Source organism: Lathyrus oleraceus, chromosome 6 (genome assembly GCF_024323335.1).
Source record: "Lathyrus oleraceus cultivar Zhongwan6 chromosome 6, CAAS_Psat_ZW6_1.0, whole genome shotgun sequence".
In the NCBI taxonomy this organism is placed as follows: Eukaryota; Viridiplantae; Streptophyta; class Magnoliopsida; order Fabales; family Fabaceae; genus Lathyrus; species Lathyrus oleraceus.
In genome coordinates this window covers 52,257,117-52,267,763 of record NC_066584.1, presented here as the reverse complement: position 1 = coordinate 52,267,763, position 10,647 = coordinate 52,257,117, and positions in this window count along the sequence as shown.

Here is a 10,647-nt window from a genome sequence, read left to right as displayed (position 1 = left end):
TAATTATGATATGTTTTCAATTGCATTTGAATCATCACCTTCACGGTATTAGTATCTTTAAGTCTTTTTTTTTAAGTAACATTTGATATTGTAACATATAATTGTCCATGAAAGAAAAATAATTGGGAAAGATACACTCCTAATGTTTGTGGCGGCCTTAACTCTGGTTGATAGTAATGAAACAATCAATGAAAATGGTTAAAGCTGAAATTTAAAAGGAAGTCTTTTATTTGAAGGAGTTAGTGATAACATGGGAATAAAAACTTTCTTACCAATATTGCTACATGATATAATTTTTCCTTCAAGCACATACATTCCCATTTTTTTAATTATCAATCGGGTGTCATTGCACAATCTTAAAGATGGGTCTATATTTCTCAATAGTATGACCAAGGCTTAAACTTTCAATCTTAATTTGTAATTTGGAATCCAAAATAAACAATCGTGTTTAGAAATTCAGGAGTGTGCACATCATTTGACATGTCAACATCCGATCAGGCATTACATGGAGAATCATAACTCAAACAAGTTTATTCTTCTTCGGGTATTATATCCAACATGTAGTCATTTATGGCATCCCAATTGCATTCTTAAGAGTCAATATAGCTATATTATAAAAAATATATGTATCACTCATGTTATGCAATAGATATGTATACGTGTTTTGAACAATAGATGGAAGTGGATCACCAAAGCTAGTAATCAATAAATCTTATGGTATTTGGACTCTGATATCTTCATCGTTAGCGTCTTTGATACTTTCATCACCAATCTCAAAATTCACTCTAAAAAATTATTTCTCTCTTCAACATCAGAATTTGTACCTTCGATTAGAAGTCTCATGTTAGTGGTCAGTGTAATTACTTCACAAAAACTCCACAAAGGAGAAGAATTTATAATAGAATGAACAACTTCTTGTCTTACTCTTTTAGGTATAACAGAAAGAATCTGACAAAAATCTTCACCCAACGCAATTACTTTTTCACCAAATGGAATATTTTTTGCTCTCACTATATCCTTCAAAGTTTGATCAAAAACTTCAAAATAATGTATGTGCATCATAGGTGTTTCATCCTATATGATTAGCTTTGCACGACGTATTAAATCAAATAAAGGGTTTTTTGGAGTTATTTCACATGTCGAGTATTCATTAATATTTAATGGGATTCTGAACCTCAAGTGTGCGGTTCTTCCGCCAGAAATTAGCAATGCAATTATCCCACTTAATGTTATTGTTAGAACAATCTCATGTTTCGACCTTAATGTTGCAGACATTGCACTCCAAATGTAAGTCTTTTCAGTTCCTCCATAACCATAAAAAAAACACTCAGTTTATTTTCTTCGACCCTTGTCATGATCCTATCATATATTCCCCTATGTTCAATTGTCATTCTTGACATCAATTTACGATGCTCATCAGCTAAAGATTGTATGTCATAGTTCAACTCATCTTAAATCAATTTATTATGTCTCTATGGTAACAATGTCATATCCGACGAAGACATGTCTGGATAATTTGCCAAACTCTTATTATTATTTTGCAACAAAATTTTAATTCTTCTATTGATTCGGAGTCAAAAATCAAATCTGAAAAATTTAGAATAACTTATAATTAGAATTTATAACTAAAACAAGATAATTAAAGTATATATATATATATATATATATATATATATATATATATATATATATATATATATATATATATATATATATATATATATATATATATATATATATATATATATATATATATATATATATATATATATATATATATATATATATATATATATGGTCGGGCCCTGTGGGTGTGCAAGGAGTGTCACCGCACAGGGCCTCCAAATTTTAAGACCTCAAAATTTGATATATGGCCCCAATATAAATATAAATATAATATTTCCTAATATATAGCATTAGTTGCAAAAATGATCATGAAATGTAATGTAGTTGGGTGGTATTTGTTAAGTATTGATGGTACAAATTTATGGGTTCAATTCCTTCTAACAACATTTTATGTATATTATTCATTTTAATTAAAAAAATAAACTCTTTAAATTATTATTATAGTTTTTTATTTAAATTAGTATTAAATAGATAGTAAATTAAATTATTATATTTAAAAGAACTCTTTAACTTATTTTAGCCTAACTTTTTTTTTTAAAGAAGATTCACTAATTTAGATTTTTATCTTACTATATCAACTCTATATATTTATAGATATGTGTATATAACCGTCTGTCTTGTTCAAGTATAATTGAATCTATAATATAATATCTTAAAATTTTAAAAGTTTATAAATGCATAACAATTTTTAAAATGTAAATTTGAAAATATTTATATTTCTCTATCATTGTTAATAAACACATTAATAAATTTGTAATATTGTGAGATCTCGAAAATTTGTAATTTCACATTGTTTACTTTTTATTAATTAAAACACTTTGGTATTAATATTTTCAAAATTGTTCCATAAATTATTTTATTTCATCAAATAGTATGAATTTTTCTTGTAATGGTAGAAAAATGAGAAAAAATAAATTTCAATGAGTCAAACTTCTAGACAGGGGCGACCCTGTGCATGTGCAGCATGTGCTAAAGCACCGGGCCCCAAATATTAGAGGGCCCAAATTTTTGAAAACTTCAATTTTTTTTTATAAATATTAATAAAAATAAATAAAATGTTATTAAAAAAATTCAATAATCGAAAAATATATTATGATAAAAACTCAATACATACAAAAGTCAAGAATGATCAAAACTCAAAATAATTATAATTAAATTTATTTTTAATTTATATATAAATGTATTTTTAATATTTATTTTTTTAATTATTATAATTATGTTTTAAAAAAAATGGATCCATTTTTGTAATCCGATATAATTGGACCGGCCTTGCTTCTAGATAATATATATATATATATATATATATATATATATATATATATATATATATATATATATATATATATATATATATATATATATATATATATATAGAGAGAGAGAGAGAGAGAGAGAGAGAGAGAGAGAGAGAGAGAGAGAGAGAGAGAGAGAGAGAGAGAGAGAGAGAGAGAGAGAGAGAGAGAGAGAGAGAGAGAGAGAGAGAGAGAGAGAGAGAGAGAGAGAGAGAGAGAGAGAGAGAGAGAGAGAGAGAGAGAGAGAGAGAGAGAGAGAGAGAGAGAGAGAGAGAGAGAGATTAATTGAAATACACTGACAGTGTAAAAGGATTTTACACCGTCAGTTAATCATAACCGTTGGATATTGAAACAAGTTTGACTTTTATTTTAAAAATCTATAAAGTAATACAAACGAGTGATGGTGATGAATCGATTGTGTAAAACTTTTTACACTGACAGTGCATAATAATTAACCTCATATATATATATATATATATAATATATATATATATATATATATATATATATTAATATATATATATATATATATATATATATATATATATATATATATATATATATATATATATATATATATATCGTCAAAATGTAAACTACCATCAAAATGTAAAAGTTATCTTTGTTTGTGTAGAATATCGTCACTCAAATGCTCTCATTTGTTATTCCAAACAAAATATGGTTGACACAATTGATTAGAAATCAACGAGCATTTAACTTGTCACCCCTATTGAATCTGGAACGCCCACCCCACCCCACCCCACCCCCCCCCCCCTCTCCCCCCTGCCAAACTCAATGAATTGACTATATTAACCTTATAAAATTTTAAATCATTTTTAAAATCCATTCAAAATTTATGCAAATTCCAAAAAATCCAAAGCAATTCCAGAAATTCCCAAGTCTATCGGAAATTTTGAAAACAATAAATTTTTTTCGGAAAGTTCAAAATTTATGTGAGAATCCTTTAGTTTTGTATCGGAAATTTCTAAAATTCCTATATTTTTATAAGCAGATTTCCCTAAAATTCTGAATTTCTGGCCGTTCAAAAAATTTGACCTATTTAATTTAATCAAACAAATAAATCCTTCAAGTAGGATTCTGCTCATGCATCGACAAAACAAACATGAACCACATAATTGAAAATTAAATTATTTGATAGGCAGCGGAATTTATAAAATACTTGGCATAAAAAAACACAGTGACATTATTGGTTTTAAATGTGGTTCACATCAAATTAATGAAAAGATATACAACAAAAACAATTAAAAGAACAACATGTTCACCGCGTGTTATATATTAGAGTGACTCAAACTATAAGACTCAATCGACAAACAACTAAAGAGGTGCAACACCATCCTCTACATCAAGTTCATATTGAGGTATCTGATTGTCTGTTCTCCAGAGGAGCACACACACAATATCAAATAGAAATGGGTGGAAATAAATTCAAATAATAAACGGTGCACAAAACATCAAATTAGATTCACATAGTACAAAATCATACAGTTATCAATTATGCACCACAATATCATGTATTCGCATTTCACTCACATCACAATCAAACTCGTACAAATCCATCCACACAACGGTATTCGACAACACTCAAACATCTCATTTGCAAAACCTTTATGTAATGCAATGCGACATCGACTCAACTCATGCATGCGGTACCGACTCAATATTTGGTTCTTCATGCAAATCGGATCCTCTATTTGAACCTTGAGCCCCCACTCTGAGCTTAGGATAAGTTATTAGTCTCCTCTTTGAACTTGTGACTCGCCTATTTCACAACAACGACTACATATGATGCATGTCATATAACAATGCAATTACAACAACACAATAATGAATACAACATCACTCTGACTGTAAACAATTATAAACAACACCAATATAGTAATTAATATAATTTCACTCTTAATGTAAACAAATATGGATTCAATGTATCACTAGTAGTTCTCACTCTGAACTACTCATCGCATTAATTCATCAACAAGCATGTACAATAATTTACACAATATTATACTACCATTTTCATCAACTATATTTATACATTGAACATATATATAGATATATATCAATTAACAATAATCGATTAATTGCAAAATTCAATTAACCAACTAACATTCGTTAAAATACACCAAACAACAACCAATCAATGACTGCATGACAAAACCACACCAAATATTCAACTCAGTAGGTTAAAACACACTCACTAGCATGATGACGGGTAGCCCGTCCCCAGGGTGACGCTCGTCAACATCCATTTCCCTCAATTGTCACTCATCTGACAACCGACAAGGTTTCACGCTTGCCTGGAGACCAGGTCATTATGCAGGTGACGCCCGTCACCCTGTTAACATAAGCAGAATACTTGTTATGCCATTGCAGAACCTTCAAAACCTTAAATTCAATTCCAAGAATCCCCAAACCGTCCATAATTAATATATACATATTTACCACATACTAGCATCTTATTTCCCATTAATTTAACATGTTATTTCATTGATTAATCACCAAAATTCATAATTAGATTCATGCTTTTAAACCCTCAATTTCATACCAAATAACATGTTTTATGAACAGTTTAACATAAACAATAATCACCATATTCACAAAGCACGAATTTCAATTGAACCATTACATAAAAACAAAATCACATTCATATAACTCAGCAAATAACCAATCAAAAAAGAAAAAAAAAGCCTATTGCAGGTTAAGGAAAACTTCTCTACCCTTTCATGATTAAGGCACCCTTAGATGAACAACCCCTCATACCTTATAAAATTAACAAAAGCACAAGCAAGCACTCCTAAGGTCCCTTTACCTTCTATTATTTTCACTGTTTACCCCCAACAATTACTATTCTCTCAATTTTTATTAATTTAATTAATTAAATCACACCGAAAACCAATTAATTAAGCATATTTCACCACAAATGCAAACACCGGGCAAACACGTCATAAATCACATAAAATAATTATTTAAATAAATTAATCAATTATATCAAATAAAAAAATAAATAAAAGGCCAATTAAGTCGGAGTGTTACAACTCTCCCCCACTTAAAGAATTTTCGCCCTCGAAATTTACCCGACGAGAAAAGATTTGAATAAGAGTCTCTCATCCTACTCTCGAGCTCCCACGTCACATTGCCACCAGCAGGTCCTCCCCAAACAAATTTCACTGAAGCGATCTCCTTGCCTCGCAAGTGCTTCACTACACGACCATCAATCTTCAACGGTAAAGAATCAATTGTCAAGTTCTCTCTAACTTGCACATCATCCAACCGGATCACATGAGATGGATCATGAATGTAGTTTCTCAATTGAGACACGTGAAACACATTATGAATATTTGAAATATATGGCGGTAAAAAACTCGGTAGGTCACCTCTCATAGTCGCTGGAGAATCTAAAACAGACCAATGAAATGCGATGTAAGCTTTTTAGACTTCAACGTACTACCAACACTAGTTATCAGAGTAACTCTCAAGAATACATGATCCCCCTCTTGGAACTCAAGTTTTTTCCTCCTCTTGTCATGATAATTCTTCAGACGACTTTGTAAAGCTTTCATCTTCTCTTGGATCATCTTGATATTCTCAATAGTCTGTTGAACTATCTCAGGTCCAAGCACAACACTCTCACTAGAATCATACCAACACAAAGGTGTCCTACACCTCCTACCATACAAAGCTTCAAAAGGTTCCATTCCAAGACTAAAATGGAAATGGTTGTTGTGAGTGAACTCAACCAACGGTGAGTATTTGTCCCAGTTATTTCCCTACTCCAAAACATAAGCTCTTAGCAAATCCTCCAAAGACTGAATAGTCCTCTCTGTCTGACCATATGTGTGTGTATGATAAGTAGAACTCAACTTTAGTTTAGTACCCAACGTTTCCTGCAAACTCTGTCAAAAGATTGATGTAAATCTCGGATCTCTATCTAACATAATACTCGAAGGAATATCATGCAAGTTAATAACCTTCTCAATATACAAATCAGCCAACTTCCACAAAGGGTAACTAATCTTAATCAGAATGAAATGAGCCAATTTGTCCAGTCTTTCAACAATAACCCAGATGTAATCACATCCTTTTGTCGTCCTCGATAAACTTATCACAAAATCCATGTAAATGATATCCCATTTCCACTTGGGAATACTCAACGGTTGCATCAGACCCGACAACTTCTGATGTTCAATCTTTGACTTCTGACAAGTCAAACACACATAAACGAACTCGGCTATATCTTTCTTCATTCCTGACCACCAAAACATTTTCTTCAAGTCTTGATACATTTTAGCAGCATCAGGACGAATACTAAGATCACTCTTATGACCTTTCTCAAGAATATTCTTCTTAAGCTATGCCACATTAGGTATGCAAACTTTGTCTCTGAATCTCATCACACCATTCTCACTTATCCTAAACTCACCTTATTTACCTTGATTGATTAAAACTAGTCGGTCAACCAATTCCAAGTTGACTTTTTTGACCTTCTATGATCTCTTCAAGAATACCACTAGTCATCCTCAACATACCGAAATTCACATTGTTATGAGTCCTTTCACACAACATACTCAAATTTATGAATTTCTCGATTAACTCAAATTCTCGAACCATCAACATTGACATATGCAACAACCTCCTGCTTAAGGCATCAACTACGACATTGGCTTTACCATGATGGTAAGTCAAGCCAAAATCATAATCCTTCAGAAATTTGAGCCACCTCTCATGCCTCATATTTAACTCTTTGATCAAATAGATACTTCAAACTCTTGTGATCACTTAAAACTTCAAATCTAGAACCAAAAATATAATGCCTCCAAATTTTCAACACGAACACTATGGCTGACAACTCTAGATCATGTGTAGGATAATTCCTCTCATGAACTTTCAACTGTTTGGAAGCATAAGCCACAACATGACCATTTAGTATTAGCACACCACCTAGTCTTATCTTCAAAGCATTTCAATACACAACAAAGGATTCACTTGGACATGGCAAAATCAACATTGGAGTTAATGTCAGCTTCTTCTTGACTTCTTGACTTCTTGAAAACTCTCTTCATAGTGAACACTTCACACATAGACTTGACCCTTTTGAGTTAACTGAGTCAAAGGCAATGCCAACTTCAAAAATCCTTTGATGAACCTTTTGCAGTAACTAACCAACCAAACCAAGAAAACTTCTGGTCCCAGTAACAAACTTCAGATTCTTTCACTACAACACTGCATCTATCTTCGATGGATCCACCGTGATACCACCACTAGATATCACATGACCAAGGAAAATTACTTCCTTCAACCAGAACTCACACTTATACAACTTCATATACAACTTCTTTACTTTCAAGGTTAACAACAGAACCATTAGATGCTTTGCATGCACTTCATCGAACTTAGAATATATCAAAATATTATCGATGAACACAACCATAAATTGATCTAAGTACGGATGAAATATTCTATTCATGTACGCCATGAATACTCCAAGCACATTAGACACACCAAAGGGCATCATAGAATACCCATGATGACCAAACCTCGTCTTGAATGCAGTCTTCGGGATATCATATGGCTTCACAGGAATCTGATGATAACCCTAACATAAATCAATCTTGCTAAACACGCAAACACCAACCAACTTAACCATCAAATCATCAATTTTCGGAATTGGATACTTATTCTTAATATTAACCTTATTCAACTGTCGATAGTCAACACACAACATCATGATACCATCTTTCTTCTTAGCAAACAATATTCCCACGATGAAACACTCGGCCAAACAAACTTTTTCTCAAGTAGATCCTCTTACTGTTTCTTTAGCTCACTTAGCTTTGAAGTAGACATCCTATATGAATCCATCGACACAGAACTAGTAGCAGGTACTAAGTCTATGGCGAACTCAATTTTGCGCTCTGACGGCAAATCACTAATGTTATTTAGGAACACCTTAAGAAACTCACACACAACATGTAGATCTGTAATCATTCTTTCGCTTCACCCTCCCAATGACACAAACACCATGAACACTTGAGCACACATTATCTCAATGACATCTCTACCTGTCCCGCGGTCATGAAACTCGACTCCGTACTCTCTTCGGATTTAAGAAATTTCACCGATTTATCAAAATAATTGATAAACACATGGTTGAATTGAAGGTGGCAAGAAACACAAAAAATGGAGGGTTTGAATTGGGTTTCTAAAAACATAAGTTTTTTCAAAACCAACTCAATAAATCAATAACACGAACAAGAAAAATAACAAAGTTATTTTTATACTGGTTCGTTGTTAATGAAGCTACCTTCAATCCACTCTATCAAGGTGATTTCGCCTTTTCAAGAAGGACTTAATCCAGTATAATCTAAATACTTATTATTATTATTATCATTATTATTATTATTATTACTTTGTTGAATATAGTATAATTATTTGATAAAAGAAGAAAAAAATGAATGTGGTTTAGTTTTTTTTTTTTTGTTAAATTTGAATTTTTGTTTTTAAAAGGATAAAAAAATTAATTAATTATATATATTTTAAAAATATTTAAATAATAGTATCCGTGGATATTCGTAAGTACTTATGGGTATCTCAAAATTCAGAGATACACATCTGATAAATACACTCACGAGTATGGGGCAGGTACAAGTATTATATACTAAATGGGGCGGGTAGAAAGACTAGTACTCGTCCCCATGGTTACCCACTTCCATCCCTAGTGGCATCTATATGTTGGTAGGGGTGATCAGATGCTTAGGAATTTTGGTGGTGTTAGACTAGCTCACGGTGGTGAGAAATCCTATTTGAGGTGATTACGGTGAGGAGAAAGCAAACTCACGTAAGGTGATAAACTGTATCTTTTGAGTATTTTGTGTTTATCTGAGTTGTCTCCTCAACCTTAGAGTTTAAGTATTTATATATACATGTGCGCCAAAATTTAGGGGAGTCCTAAGACACAGTAAGCATTCCATTTTGACTGGTAAAGTTGTTGACCATAATTTATTGTCTTTTTTGTGGATAGATGCATTGAGAGGCGTCGTCATTTCTCCCGACCGGCGAGATGTTCATCATACTTAATAATTGCATGACACTCTGAAACAATGGCTAATTAGGTTGCGTCACCTTTGCAACCTATCCATCGTGGCTGATATATTACAATTAAATATTATTAGACAGTTCAAATATTATACTCAAATATTTAAAAGAGTAATTAAATATTTATGTTGCTTCTCCCTCCCACGCGTGTCTAGCAACATGATTTGGATGTAGAGAAAGAAATGACAGGTCCGAGGGGCTTCCTGAAAAACCCTCTGAGGCATCTGAGACAACAAGGAACACATGAATCCGAGAACGAAAGCATGTTGAGTCACTCTACCATGTCTCAATCTTTCCTGGTTGTTAGACATTTTTTCTACAATCAAATAAGCACATAAACAAACAAACCAACAAACACATAACAGGTAATTCCGAATTCCAATCTTCAAATTAAGGGTCCAGAATTCAAAATCCATACTACATTAAACCAAAAACACAAACCATAAAATAGAGCATGCAGGAACCCTAAACTCTAGTGTTCAAAATCTCGATGCAAAATAATTCATGACAAACACAATGGCATATATATATATTACTTCTAAGCCTAGAGTATCATACCTATAAATGCATGTATGTGAAATAAAAAAAGAAAAGGAAGTGAATAACTTACTAATGCAAT